Consider the following 15,383-nt stretch of genomic DNA (forward strand, 5'->3'; position numbering starts at 1 on the left):
TAAGGCCGGCCATACATGGGTCCAAATTCAACCGATTTTTTTTTTTCCAGACCTAAGAATAATCGGCTGATTTTCGCTCTGTTAGTGTGTCAATAGCACTGGCCAATTTTCGTGGTTCCTCCCCTTTTTGATGATCGTGCATGTTGGAATATTTGTAAAAAAACGACCGATTTTCGACTCAATGATGGTCAAATCGTACAATCATTTTTCCGAAAAGAATATGCGCATGAGCCGTGACCTGGAAGGAACAGAAGTTTCGCCTGTTATATGGGATGAACTTTTTGACTTGGTCGGCTGATTTTCAAAATCTTTGATGGCACCATCGGATTACAGAGCGAACAACGTTTTCGATTTTCGGACGAAAAGTCATTCGGAATTCGAACCATGTATGGCCTGCATTAGGATCCATGAACACTAGCACACTTTTTTCTGCTGCTGAATCCGACCTCCAGAATAATCTGCTTTGCTCTGTCTGGCTTAAAAAACAGGAAGTCAACTCCTACTGAAACTGAAAGGGAGTTAATCAGTCCCATTCCCATGACTTGGCCTCACCTAAAAGTCTTCATGTTTTTTCTTCGATCTGCTAGAATGTGGCTTCAAAAACCATCTGATCTGTAAGGTAAGATGACATGTAACCCTATATAACAGAAGTAATAGTACATTAGGCAGGACGGGTCATCCTGATATGTAAAAAGAGATATTTGTAGGTTATACAAACCTTGATTCTCTCTCTGTATTTAGGTCTGTTAGGACTAAGCAGAACTCTGATCTCTTAAGCCCGGTAAATAACGATGGACTGAACACCCCCCTGTGCAGTTTGCGGTCAAACATTCAAACGTAATGCGAACTTCAAACTTAAAGCAAGTCTAAGGGACTCGAAGAGCGCCCATCTTGAAGGCTTATATGCAAGTTATTAGTCATAAAAGGGGAATGGGGACTCGGGTTCTGCATTGAGGGACATAGATCTGTGAAAAAATAGTTTTCAAAAAGTACTGTTTTTAAAGGGGCAGTCATTTTTCATAGCTTAAAGTAGAAAAATAAATAAATCCTTTAAATATCAAACCTGAGGGTCCTCCTAAACTAACTGCAAAGTTGCACATCTGTAAAATGTACAGAACCTGCTGCAGCAGGACTGACTTTTTTTTAAAAATTACATTTTTATTAAAAGAAAACAAAACAAAAAAACAGAGTGGGGCCCCCCAATCCTTAACCACTTCAAGTGCAGATAATTTTCCCCCCTTCCTGTCCAGGCCAATTTTCAACTTTCAGTGCTGTTGCACTGCGAATGACAATTGTGCAGTCATGCAACACTGTACCCATATGAAATTGTTATTTATTTTCACACAAACACAGCTTTATTTTGGTGGTATTTAATTGCTGCTGGGTGTTTTATTTTTTGCACTATAAACAAAAAAAGAGCAAAACATTTTGAGAAAAAAAAGCTTCTTTGTTTCTAATATAAAGTTTTGCAAACAGGTAATTTTTCTCCTTCACAGATGGACACTGATGAGGTGGCACAGAGGGACACTGATGAGGTGGCACAGATAGGCAGCACTGATAGGCTGCATTGATGAGGAGGCACTGATATGCAGCAATGATGGTCACTGATAGTCGGTACTGATAGGCGACACTGACTGATGGCACTGATATGTGCCACTGCTGGGCACAACTGCTAGGTGGCATTGGAGGGTGGCACTGAATAACCAGTGCCGATCTGTTGTGTGACAGCATTAGGAAAGTGCTGCCGATAACCGCCAACTGTATTTACTCCGTGATCTGTTGTGTCATTGGACACAGCTGATCACGTGGTAAAAGGCCGCTGTGATTGGTCTTTTACCTCATCATGTGATCAACGGAGATTGCCTGGTGCATGCCACTGGGGGTGTGTCAGAGGGCGCGATCTGGGAGGACATCATATGATGACATCATTCGGCTATGGGAAGGTTACCAAGTGGTTAACTAAAGCCTCCTGGTGCTCCGTCCTACTCATGGACTCCATTTCTGCATACATACTGGATATACAGCGCAGCAAAGGTGGAGGGATGAAGAGTCTAAAGCCAGCCATATATGGGTCGAAATTCGACAGATTTTTTTTGGACCTAAGAATAATCGGCTGATTTTCGCTCTGTTAGTGGGGTTAATAGCACCGGCCGATTTTCTTGGTTCCTCCCCTTTTCGGTGATCGGGCATGTTGGAAAATTCGTAAAAAACAACTGATTTTCGACTCAATGATGGTCAAATCGTACGATCATTTTTCCGAAAAGAATATGCGCATGAGCCGTGACCTGGAAGGAACAGAAATTTCACCTGTTATATGGGGTGAACTTTATGACTTGGTCGGCCGATTTTCGAAATCCTTGATGGCAACCATCGGATTGCCCAGCGAACGACGTTTTCGATTTTCGGACGAAAAATGATTCGGAATTCGAACCATGTATGGCCTGCATTAGGATCCATGAACACTAGCACACTTTTTTCTGCTCCTAGAAGCTAAGTAGTGTTCTATGTGTCCATGCACACTGCTTTAGACTATTAGTGTTTTTAGAGCTTCAGTTTTTGGAGCAGAAAAAAAATGTTGTTTTTGTACAGTTTGTTGTAGAAAAAAACAGCAGAAAAAAATGCGAAATGCTACTAATAACTTTTGTTTTTATTTTTCTCTTCTTTTGTTTTTTTCTACATGTACTGTAAAAATGCTAATAAAATGGCAACGCTCCTAAACGATACTACAATGATACTACAATGCTAAAAACATTATTACCGGCATTTTTTGAGCTTAAAAACCCGCTAGTGTACATGGAGCCTAATAGTGTTTTGTAAGGAACTTTGACCTGTATTTCTTATTTTATCAGATGATTGTTTTGCCATCTAAAATGTGGTGACCACGTCCAATGTTCCCCAGTTCCATTATAGATCTGGTAAGATGTCTGGAAGATGATCCCACATGTGGCGGCATAACGCTGGCCACACACCAGTAGCATTTTAGAGAAATGTTGTATTCGGAACATTTGCTAAATTTTGTATTAGTTATTGGGGTTGAATTGACCATCGTTTTCACCTGTAGTGATGAAAAAAATATTGAAAAAGCAGGTCAGAATTTTTTTTTTTTCGAATGAAATTCTAACAATGAATGTGGTTTTCATTTAGGAAATTTCATTCAATTCAAATTGAATTATAAAAGCAAATGCAATTTTGGAGTGCATTCGAAAAACATCAATGAAGTCTCTGTTGCCATCATCGAATGTACTGATTGGATTCCACAAATGATCCCATGCAGAGAGCAGATCCATAGTAAAACCTTTTCACAATCTACTGCTGAATCTGATCTCCAGAATAATCTTCGTTCTGTCTGGCTTAAAAAACAGGAAGTCGACTCCTACTGAAACTGAAAGGGAGTTAATCAGTCACATTTCCGTTACTTGGCCTCACCTAAAAGTCTCCATGATTTTTCTTCGATCTGCTAGAATGTGGCTTCAAAAACCATCTGATCTGTAAGGTAAGATGACATGTAACCCTATATAACAGAAGTAGTAGTACATTAGGCAGGACGGGTCATCCTGATATGTAATAAGAGATGGAATAAAGTGCAACAGCGCTAGGTGTCTAGTAGTTATTCAAATAAAAATATGAGTATGTGGATTAATAAAATAAATTAATTGAGCTGCTAGCATAGAAAGTAAACCTCAAAAAAACTTCGGATAGTATGTAATGAACGTTTGCAGCGCTCATATATTGGAAATTAACCTGATCACATATATTGAATATAACCTGATCGCATATGGTAGATATAAATTAAATAAGATTCATGATAAAAATAAAACGTTAAAATATAAACATATTAAACTCGTGACTTCTGTGTTGCATCCAGGGTTGGGAAACCAGAGGAAAGTTCGTGACTCTTGTGTTGGAAAAAACTGAGAATAGCTTGCACTAACCAGATGTCTCAGCACATGGAGCATGGAGTAATTAAGACCTACTCCTGGTACTCTGAAAGGAAGCCACTGAAGGAGATGATGTCATCTGATCTCTCGCCACTAGATGTCATGTTCCCAGGACAGCAGGACGGGGATCCCAGAGATATACATCAGCCAATGGAAGGAATGATCCAGCAAGCCAGTCAGCAGCGCACAGGAGACCAAGAGGAACCGAGCACTTTCAAAAGGCCCGGGCTCCCTCCAAAATAAGAGAGCCACAGGCCAGAAGCTTTGATAGTGTAGTATTGTATTTATTTCAGCAGTAATTTCAAATGGTAAAAAAACACACTTACAAATTTCAAATAGCAGGAACATGGGGCAGCTAAGTGGTATGTCCAGACAGTTGGGGGGCACCTCTCTGACGCGTTTCGTGTGACACACACGTTTTCAAAGGGCATTCCTTCCATTGGCTGATGTATATCTCTGGGATCCCCATCCTGCTGTCCTGGGAACATGACATCTAGTGGCGAGAGATCAGATGACATCTCCTTCAGTGGCTTCCTTTCAGAGTACCAGGAGTAGGTCTTAATTACTCCATGTGCTGAGACATCTGGTTAGTGCAAGCTATTCTCAGTTTTTTCCAACACAAGAGTCACGAACTTTCCTCTGGTTTCCCAACCCTGGATGCACCACAGAAGTCACGAGTTTAATATGTTTATATTTTAACGTTTTATTTTTATCATGAATCTTATTTAATTTATATCTACCATATGCGACCAGGTTAAATTCAATATATGTGATCAGGTTAATTTCCAATATATGAGCGCTGCATACTTTCATTACATGTAATAAGAGATATTTGTAGGTTATACAAACCTTGATTCTCTCTCTGTATTTAGGTCTGTTAGGACTAAGCAGAACACTGATCTCTTAAGCCCGGTAAGTAGTGATGGACTGAACACCCCCCTGTGCAGTTTGCGGTCAAACTTTCGAACGTAATTCGAACTTCAAACTTAAAGCAAGTCTAAGGGACTCGAAGAGCGCCCATCTTGAAGGCTTATATGCAAGTTATTAGTCATAAAAGGGGAATGGGGACTCGGGTTCTGCATTGAGGGACATGGATCAGTGAAAAAGTAGTTTTCAAAAAGTACTGTTTTTAAAGGGGCAGTCATTTTTCATTGCTTAAAGTAGTAAAAAAAATAAATCATTTCAATATCAAGCCTGAGGGTCCTCCTAAACTACCTGCAAAGGTGCACATCTGTACAATGTATAGAACCTGCTGCAGCAGGACTGACTTTTTTTAAAAATTACATTTTTTATTAAAAAAGAAAACAAAAAAGAACAGAGTGGGGTCCCCCCCCAATCCTTAACCACTTCAAGCCCAGATACTTTTCCCCCCTTCCTGTCCAGGCCAATTTTCAGCTTTCAGTGCTATCACACTTTGAATGACACTGTACCTATATGAAATTTTTATCATTTTTTGAGACAGATAAACCTTTATTTGGCGGTATTTATTCACCACTGGGATTTTGTTTTTTTTATATATAAATGAAAAAGTCCAAACATTTTGAAAAAAAAAAGTGTTTTTCTTATAAAATTTTGCAAATAAATAATTTTTCTTCATAAATCTTGGCCAAGATGTATTCATCTATCTTTTTAGTAAAAAAAAAAAAAAAAATAACCCAAATTAGTTTATAGCCAAACATAATTTTTCTAAATTGTTTTACATTTTTATTTTATTATTATTTGTTTTTAACATACTGTCACCCTACCAGTACAGTGATTGCTTTTACACCCATAAAGGCTGTAAAAGCAATCATTTCTCCTTCTCTCTGGCTGCGTTCTTGCAGCCATTGAGAAATACTGTGTGAGCTGTGATTGGTCACAGCTTGTCGCATGGTACAAGGCTGTTGTGAATAGCCCTGTACCATGTGACCTCTGTGATCATTCACAGATTTCACAAGTTGTAAGCAATGATGTCAGGAAGTGACATCTTGTATGGAGGACACAGTGGGCACCGATGGCACAGGCAATGGATGCAGGGGGACGTTTTGAAACGTACACCCGCATTGGCAGCGTTCTCGTCCGGCCCTCTATTGGCTTGGGTCGGACGGGAAGAGGTTGACAGACCCTTTAGGTCTGGCAGGAAAGTTAGGCGTGGCCTCACAGTAAAAACAATTTATAAAAAGTGCGTGGGGTTTCCCCTAAAAGCCCTACCAGGCCCTTTAGGTCTGGTAGGATTTTTAAGGGTAACCCCACCTCCAAAAAATAGGGGAGCATTGGGTCCCCCCCCAAATTCCTACCGTACCCTTAATCCAGGCACAGGCTTGGGAAGCCAGGAAAGTGTTGGGGGGGGGGGGGAACGTACGAGCGGCTCCCCGCTCCTTGCGCCTTACCAGGCTGCCAGACGGTGTCCCCATGACGATGAGGACAAGGGCCTCTTCCCCACAACCTTTGCCCGGTAGTTGTTGGGGTCTGCGGGCAGGTGGGCTCATTAGCATCAGCGTACCCCTTTAACCGGTTCCCACCCAGCCAACAGCACAAAGGCGGCTGGGCGAGCAGCTCGTCCCTCCGGGTGGACGCCATATGGCGTCCTTTTAGTCACGCGCAGTTTGCCTGCCCGCAGGGCCGCTCTGCGGTGCGATCTGTCACGGACACGGCCGATGACAGATCTGTGTACCAGCCCCGTTTCCAGTACCATGTGACCTGCTGTGACCAATCACAGCAGGTCACATGACAGTTGTATAGAATGGATGGCTTCCTTTCATACCATCCTTTGTATACTAGTGTGTCTAGCTGTGAATGGTCACAGCTATCACATGCACAAGCTGGGCCAATCACAGCCCAGCTGTGTCATGTGATTAGCCGTGGTCAAATCACAGCTAAGTACAAAAAAAGCAAAACCCTGTATGAATCAACGTCATTCAGGTAAATGCTTGCTTATAGCAAATTAATTCCTTGTTATAAGCAAATTGTGTAGTTAAAAAAAGAAAAAAAAAATACTGATCACTTCCCCAAAATAGTACAGTGTTACTATGGTAACATTATACTACTTTGGTCATAGTGAAATATGAAAAAAAATCTTTAAAAAGAAAAAAAAAGTAATAAATTAAAACTAACAAATTATAATTTTTTTTTCATACTGTCACCAGTCAGTGTCCCTGATCACCGCCATGCCAGTTATATGATGACGCTGTACTGCACTGATGACAATATGTAAAAAAAAAGTGAAAATAATTTCTTAAATTTTTTTAATTTTCTGAAAAATTATGACAAAAAATTATAACTTCAAAAAACTCGCCATGCCTGTTATGAAATACGTCGGACTGTCTACTTTGCAAAAAGGGGTAATTTGGGGGATATCTGTACTGTCCTGACATTCTTGGACCTCAAGAAATTAGATTGGCCGTCAGTAATTCAGAATTGATCAATTTTCAGATATACAGTATATACCATAGTTTATGAACTCTATAACGTTCCTACAAACTAAATACATCCTAATTTGGGTTATTTTCACCAAAGACATGTAGTAGAACACATCTTGGCCTAAATTCATGAAGAACAATTATTTGTTTGCAAACTTTTATAACAGAAACAAAGAAAAACGTGGGTTTTTTTTCAAAATTTTTGGTCTTTTTTTTGTTAATTTAGCTTAAAAATAAAAACCCCAGTGTTGCTTAAATACCACCAAAAGAAAGCTCTAGTTGTGTGAAGAAAATGATAAAATTTTAGTTTGGGTACAGTGTTGTATGACCGCGCAATTGTCAAAGTGTGAGAGCGCTGAAACCTGAAAAATGGCCTGGGCAGGAAGGGGGTAAAAGTGCCCGGTATGGAAGCGGTTAAGGGAGCACCCTGATGCTGCCCCCCCCTTTTGAATAAGGGTACAACTACCCATTCACTAAAGGGTTCAAATTGTGAAAAAATAGAGACCAGACGTTTGAAAAAATTCTTTATTGGAAAAAACAGTCCTTTATTTAAAAATTTAAAAAAGCCAAAAAGAAATTGGCTCCAGCTTTGTAATCCATTGTCAATCAGCGTTGTCATGACGACCCCGACTCGGCAAAATTTTGAAAACCCACCAACCTAAGCACTCGCTGCAATCTGATGTTTGCAAGTCAGACATGAACAATTGGGCGGAGTGGGGTGGGGTGACATCACCGCCCAATTGTTGCCAGTTGCCAGTCAGGCGTAAGCAATTGGGCGAAGCTAGCAGTGACGTCACCGCTAGCTCCTCCGATTTGTTTACGTCTGACTCGCAAATGTCAGATTGCGGTGGGTGCGGACGGGTCGGCTGGTGTTGGGTTTTTTTATTTTATTTTGGCAAGTCTTTTTTTTTTTCACAATTTTAACCCATTAGTGAATGGGTAGGGTACAAGTATCCCTTACTCATTCACAAGGTGGGGGTTCAGGATCAGGGTGCCCCTTTATTTAAAAGGATACCCTGATGCTAATGGGCCCTCCTGCCTGCAGACCCCTACAGCCACTGAGCAAGGGTTGTGGGAAGAGGCTTTTAGGAGGAACCTCATGTACAAAATTAAAAAAAATGTACTATGGTATACTGCTACAGGGTGCAGTGGTGTGCAAAATCACGTGTGTATATATACATGATTTTGCATTTCCAGGTAGGGGGTGCACGCCCTACCCACGTCGCCATTCGCGGCTGCGGCTGTCAATCACCAGGTCCCGGCCGGTAGTTACCCGCTGGCGCCCGGTGATTACCGAGCATCTCCTATGGGGAGGAAGACTGTTTACTAAAAGTCTTCCTCCCTGTCAGCTTGGGCACACTGCACAGCACAGCCCTCCAGAGCAGTGTGCTTACAGAGACGCACACAGACACCGCCCCCTAGTAAAACACTCCTTACACATAGTTAACCCTTTGATCGCCCCTCATATTAACCCCGTCTTGCCCAGTGCCATTAGTACAGTGTCAGTGCTTTTTTTTTTTTTTTTTTTTTTAAGCACTGATCACTGTATTGGTATCACTGGGGATGTCAGTGACACCAAGTCAGTCCCCCCCCCCCAGTGTCAGAATGTCTGCGGTAGTCCCGCAATAAGTTGCTGATTGCCGCCATTGCTAGTAGAAAAAAAAAATTCCCATTATCTATACCGCCATTTATAATCTCTAACTTTCACGTAAAACAATTAATTTACACGTATTGGGATTTTTTTTTTTTTTAGCAAAGACATGGAGCAGAATACATTTTGGCCTAAATTTATGACGAAATTTGATTTTTAATCATTTTTTTACTGCATGTTTAACCGCTTAAGGCCCGCCCACAGTACATTTACTGCTGGGCAGGCCCTGTGTGCAAAATCACGTATACAGTGAAGGAAATAAGTATTTGATCCCCTGCTGATTTTGAATGTTTGCCCACTCACAAAGAAATGATCAGTCTAAAAATCGAATGGTAGGTGTGTGACGGGAGTCACTTTGGGTGGGGGGCCCATGGAACACAGCTCACTTTGGAGAGGTGGGGAGACCCCTGTCTCAGCTCCCCCATATCCCTATTATGTGTAAGTCACCCTGTGCCTGTTAGGGGTACAGGGTGATGTGTCCTAATATTGGGGTGGGGGGTTGATGATTGTTTAATGCCATGTGATTGCATCCCATTGTTCTATTGTGTGTCTTGCTTGGGAACAAACTATTATGGGATGTATGTGTTTGTGTATTGGCTTGGTGGGGGGTGTCTGCAGCAGCCCTCCCTCCTGATAGGACTGTCTGTTGTGTCTCTTGTTACTAAATGTGGATTGCCCCGCCATGTGTCATTATGCAGGGAGGGGGTATTGTCCCTTGAGTGTATATATCTTGTATCTGAGTTAAAATAGTAGTTTACTTTCTGGATTATTTCAAGATTGGTGTCGTCTAGTCTTGTATGGTCGGCTGTGGTGTCTGTGGTCGGTGTTCGGACGGGAAGCGGTATTCTAACGGAAGTACCCAAGTGCAGTCTGGGGTTGGTTCCGATACAAGGTGTATTGTAACACTGATAGACAGAATAGCAACAAAAAATTCAAACGAAATGCATGTCTAACAAATGATGACTGATTTGCATGTTCATGAGGGAAATAAGTATTTGTTCCCCTATCATTCAGCAGGATTTCTGGCTACCAGGTGTCTTTCATACAGGAAACAAGTTGAGATTAGAAGCAGTCTCTTAAAGGGAGTGCTGCTAATCTCATTTTGTTACCTGTATAAAAGACACCTGTCCACAGGAGCAATCAAACAGATTCCAAACTCTCCACCATGGCAAAGACCAAAGAGCTGTCCAAGGATTTCAGGGACAAGATTGTAGACCTACACAAGGCTGGACTGGGCTACCAAACTATCGCCAAGCAGCTTGGTGAGAAGGTGACAACAGTTGGTGCAATCATTCACAAATGGAAGAAACACAAAACAACTGTCAGTCTCCCTAGGTCTGGTGCACCATGCAAGATCTCACCTCGTGGAGTGTCAATGATCATGAGAATAGTGAGGAATCATCCCAGAACTACACATGAGGATCTTGTCAATGATCTCCAGGCAGCTGGGACCACAGTCACTAAGAAAACAATTGGTAACACACTACGCCGACAAGGACTGAAATCCTGCAGTGCCCGCAAGGTCCCTCTGTTCAAGAAAGCCCATGTCCAGGCCCGTCTGAAGTCTGCCACTGAACATCTGAATGATGCAGAGGAGGACTGGTTGAAAGTGTTGTGGTCAGATGAGACCACAATCAAGCTCTTTGTCATCAACTCAACTCGCCGTGTTTGGAGGAGGAGGAATGCTGCCTATGACCCCAAGAACACCATCCCAACTGTCAAACATGGTGGTGGAAACATTCTGCTTTGGGGGAGTTTTTCTGCCTAGGGGACAGGACAACTGCACCACATCAAAGGGACAATGGACGGGGCAATGTACTGTCAAATCTTGGGTGAGAACCTTCTTCCCTCAGCCAAGGCATTGAAAATGGGTTGTGGATGGGTGTTTCAGCATGACAATGACCCAAAACACACGGCCAAGGCAACAAAGGAGTTGCTCAAGAAGAAGCACATTAAGGTCCCGGAGTGGCCTAGCTAGTCTCCAGACCTTAATCCGATTGAAAATCTGCGGAGGGAGCTGAAAGTTCCAATAACTTGGAGAGGATCTGCCATGAGGAGTGGGCCAAAATCCCTCCTGAGATGTGTGCAAACCTGGTGCCCAACTCCAGGAAACGTCTGACCTCTGTGATTGTCAACAAGAGATTTGCCACCAAGTACTAAGTCATGTTTTGTGAAGGGGATCAAATACTTATTTCCCTCATGAACATGCAAATCGGTGAATAATTTGTTAGACATGCATTTATTTTGAATTTTTTTTTGCTATTCTGTCTCTCAGAGTTGCAATACACCTACCATTCAATTTGTAGACCATTTGATCATTTCTTTGTGAGTGGGCAAACATTAAAAATCAGCAGGGGATCAAATACTTCCTTCCTTCACTCTATATAAACGTGATTTCGTGATTTGCGACTGACCTACCCGCGCCAGTGTCCATCACTGGGTCCTGCCTGGTGATTACCCACTGGCACCCGGTGATCACCGACAGGAGGAGGGCTGCATTGTTTACCAAAAGCCCATCACCCTATCAGTTTGGGCACACTGCTCGGGATGGCTGAGCACAGCCATTCCGATCAGTGTTCTTTACAGTAAAGCACACAACCCCCCCCGCCCCCTAGTAAAACACTCCCATCACACAGTTAACCCTTTGATCTCCCCTCATTTTAACCCCTTCCTGCCCAGTGCCATTAGTACAGTGTCAGTGTTTTTTTTTTTTTTATCATCGATCACTGTATTGGTGTCACTGGGGATGTCAGTGACACCAAGTCAGTTTCCCCCCAAAGTCATAATGTCCGCTGCAGTCCCGCTATAAGTCGCTGATCTCCGCCATTATTAATATTAAAAAAAACAAAATCCAGTATCTATACCGCCATTTGTAAACGCTATAACTTTCACGTAAACCAATTTACACGTATTGGGATTTTTTTTTTTAGCAAAAACATGTCGCACAATACATTTTGACCTAAATTTATGATGAAATTTGATTTTTTTTAATGTTTTTACTGGACATGTTTAATAGCAAAAAGTACAAAATATTGTTTTTGTTTCTCAAAATTTATGAGCTTTTTTTTTTATAATGAAAAAAATAAAAAATGTACAGGCCATCAACTACCACTGAATGAAAGCTCAATTTATGGGAAAGAAAGGGCATAAATTTAATTTTGGTGCAGTGTTGCATGACCACACAATTGTCAGTGAAAGTAATGCAGCGCCGCAACACAAACTGCTTCTTTAACTGCTTCCTGACCGCCTTTTAGCAGAAATACTGCTACAGGGCGGCGCGGGTGTGAAGAATTATATATATATATACAGTCATGGCCGAAATTGTTGGCACCCTTGATATTTTTCCTGAAAATCAAGTATTTCACACAAAAAAGGTATTGCATTAACACATGTTTTGCTATACACATGTTTATTCCCTTTGTATGTATTGGAACAAATATAAAACAGAGGCAGAAAAGCAAATATGACATAATGTCACACAAAACCCCAAAAATGGGCTGGACAAAAGTATTGGCACCCTTAACTTAATATTTGGTTGCACACCCTTTGGAAAACATAACTGAAATCAGTCGCTTCCTATAACCATCAATAAGCTTCTGACACCTCTCACCCGGAATTTTGGACCACTCTTCCTTTGCAAACAGCTCCAGGTCTCTCTTATTGGAAGGACACCTTTTCCCAACAGCAATTTTAAGATCTCTCCACAGGTGTTCAATGGGATTTAGATCTGGGCTCATTGCTGGCCACTTCAGAACTCTCCAGCGCTTCTTTGCCATCCATTTCTGAGTGCTTTTTGACGTATGTTTGGGGTCATTGTCCTGCTGGAAGACCCAGGATCTTGGACGCAAACCCAGCTTTCTGACACTGGGCCCTACAGTGCGACCCAAAATCCTTTGGTAATCCTCAGATTTCATGATGCCTTGCACACAGTCAAGGCACCCAGTGCCAGAGGCAGCAAAACAACCCCAAAACATCATTGAACCTCCACCATATTTTACCGTAGGTACTGTGTTTTGTTCTTTGTAGGCCTCATTCCGTTTTCGGTAAACAGTAGAATGATGTGCTTTACCGAAAAGCTCTATCTTGGTCTCATCTGTCCACAAGACGTTTTCCCAGAAGGCTTTTGGCTTACTCAAGTACATTTTGGCAAACTGTAGTCTTGCTTTTTTATGTCTCTGTGTCAGCAGTGGGGTCCTCCTGGGTCTCCTGCCATAGCGTTTCATTTCATTTAAATGTCGACGGATAGTTCGCGCTGACACTGATGCTCCCTGAGCCTGCAGGACAGCTTGAATGTCTTTGGAACATGTTTGGGGCTGCTTATCCACCATCCGGACTATTCTGCGTTGCAATCTTTCATCAATTTTCCTCATCCGTCCACGACCAGGGAGATTAGCTACAGTGCCATGGGTTGCAAACTTCTTGATAATGTTGCGCACTGTGGACAAAGGCAAATCTAGTTCTCTGGAGATGGACTTGTAACCTTGAGATTGTTGATATTTTGCCACAATTTTGGTTCTCAGGTCCTCAGACAGTTCTCGTCTCCTCTTTCTGTTGTCCATGCTTAGTGTGGCACAGACAGACACACAATGCAAAGGTTAAGTGAACGTCTCTCCTTTTTATCTGCTTTCAGGTGTGATTTCTATATTGCCCACACCTGTTACTTGCCCCAGGTGAGTTTACAGGAGCATCACATGCTTGTAACATTCTTATTTATCCGCAGTTGTGAAAGGGTGCCAATACTTTTGTCCAGCCCATTTTTGGAGGTTTGTGTGACATTATGTCGAATTTGCTTTCTTTCCTCCCTTTTTTTGTTTTGTCCCAATACACACAAAGGGAATAAACATGTGTATAGCAAAACGTGTTAATGCAATACGTTTCGTGAGAAATACATGATTTCCTGGAGAAATATCAAGGGTGCCAACAATTTCGGCCATGACTGTATATATATGTATATGTGTGTGATTCACGCTCCCGTGATTTTCACGCCCCTCCCAGATAGCTTTAGATTGCCTGTCAGTACACCAGTAATCATATTTAACCCCTTGATTGCCAGCAAGATGCTCATACACGATAAACCTCCATTGCTAGTATAGTGTCTGAATGGATCAATATCTTTGATCAGATTAGCACTATACCAGCGTTCACAAAAACACAGCATTAGCGGGATCAGTCCCGCCACCTTCCAGTACTTGTGTTTAGCCCATACGCTTACCTCTCCCCTTCTCTCCCCAGCAAGTGCAGTGTCAGTAGGTCAGTGTCACTTGATACATTGCACACAAACCGCAATATTCGCAAAATCAGGCCTGATCTCTGCTAGCACTTGCCGGTAAATTTTGATGACCCTCATATGCAGCAGAGTGCCAGTACTTGTGCTGCTCTACCTTTTAGTGAACTGCCGAGCACCAGCGGCCTAGTACATCCTGGTCTTTCACATACCAGCACTGTAGTATCACTTGGTGACGTGGTGAGTCCCTTAAGTGCAGTACAAGCTGGAGCGGTGGTGAGCACAAGTATTGTCCCGCAACCACCGAGAATTCGCATAGAGCTCCTAGTATCCTTCCGGATGTACTTGCAAATCCCAATTGGCAGCCCACAAATTCTGCAGCACCCGTACTTCCCCCATTCACTGCCCAACCCAGAATTCAGGTGGAAACAGCAAATTTAACTACTCCCCTTGATTTTTTTGGAGCTGTTTGTCACGGAATATCTGTATGCATTGATTATGGATCAAATCAATTTATATGCGCAACAATATATTGCTGCCAACCCAAATTCAAACCTTGCCAGACCATTCACATGGAAATCCATTATGGTTTCCGAATTTATTTTTTTTTTTTTTAGGCCTATTCCTCAACATGGGCATTACTAAAAAAATATAATTGCGGTTGTATTGGTCCACAGACCCGATTCATCATATGGTGTTCTCTGCTGCCATGGCCAGGCATAGATAGAGTATTATGTGTTTTATGCATTTCAATGACAATACGCTTTGTCGTCCTCTGAGTGACCCTGAATTTGACCGGCTCTGCAAGATTTGGCCTCTCGCAAATCACCTTAACCAAAAATTTGCAGATGTCTAGATGCCCAGACTACATGGGGAATAGTGGCAAGATAGTTTGGGACTTGGTGTCATTCTTTTTCCATATGGGGTATCACTTATACATGGACAATTTTTATTCAAGCGTGCCCGTGACACTATTTAGAAATTTGTACAATCTTGAAATTGGCGCATGTGGCACCGTGTGACCTAATGTGTGCCCACCATTAGAAGTGGGTGGATGCAGGGCGGTATATTCTAATAGTGGGCATATCACACACTTTTTCTGGCAGAAATTTCTTCTCTTTTTTTTCATTCAGCCCACAGGCTGCATACAAAAAAAAGAACATGGCATACAG

At 42.1% G+C, this 15,383-nt stretch overlaps 2 protein-coding genes across 3 annotated transcripts in view; one reads left to right on the top strand and one right to left on the bottom strand.

Annotated features, from left to right (window-relative positions):
* Positions 1 to 15,383, bottom strand: part of LOC149433837 (uncharacterized) — a 190,931-nt gene that overhangs the window by 53,740 nt on the left and 121,808 nt on the right. The window lies entirely within an intron of this gene.
* LOC149433838 (NACHT, LRR and PYD domains-containing protein 12-like) overlaps positions 3,389 to 15,383 on the top strand; it is a 43,346-nt gene continuing 31,351 nt past the window's right edge. Inside the window, exon 1 of the mRNA XM_089664377.1 lies at positions 3,389 to 3,493. The gene's annotated coding sequence lies outside the window, so the exon portion shown is untranslated. The remainder of the gene's footprint in view (positions 3,494 to 15,383) is intronic.

The sequence above is a fragment of the Staurois parvus genome, unplaced genomic scaffold (genome assembly GCF_062004578.1).
Source record: "Staurois parvus isolate SC_StPar_1 unplaced genomic scaffold, SC_StPar_1.0 ptg001903l, whole genome shotgun sequence".
Lineage (NCBI taxonomy): Eukaryota > Metazoa > Chordata > Amphibia > Anura > Ranidae > Staurois > Staurois parvus.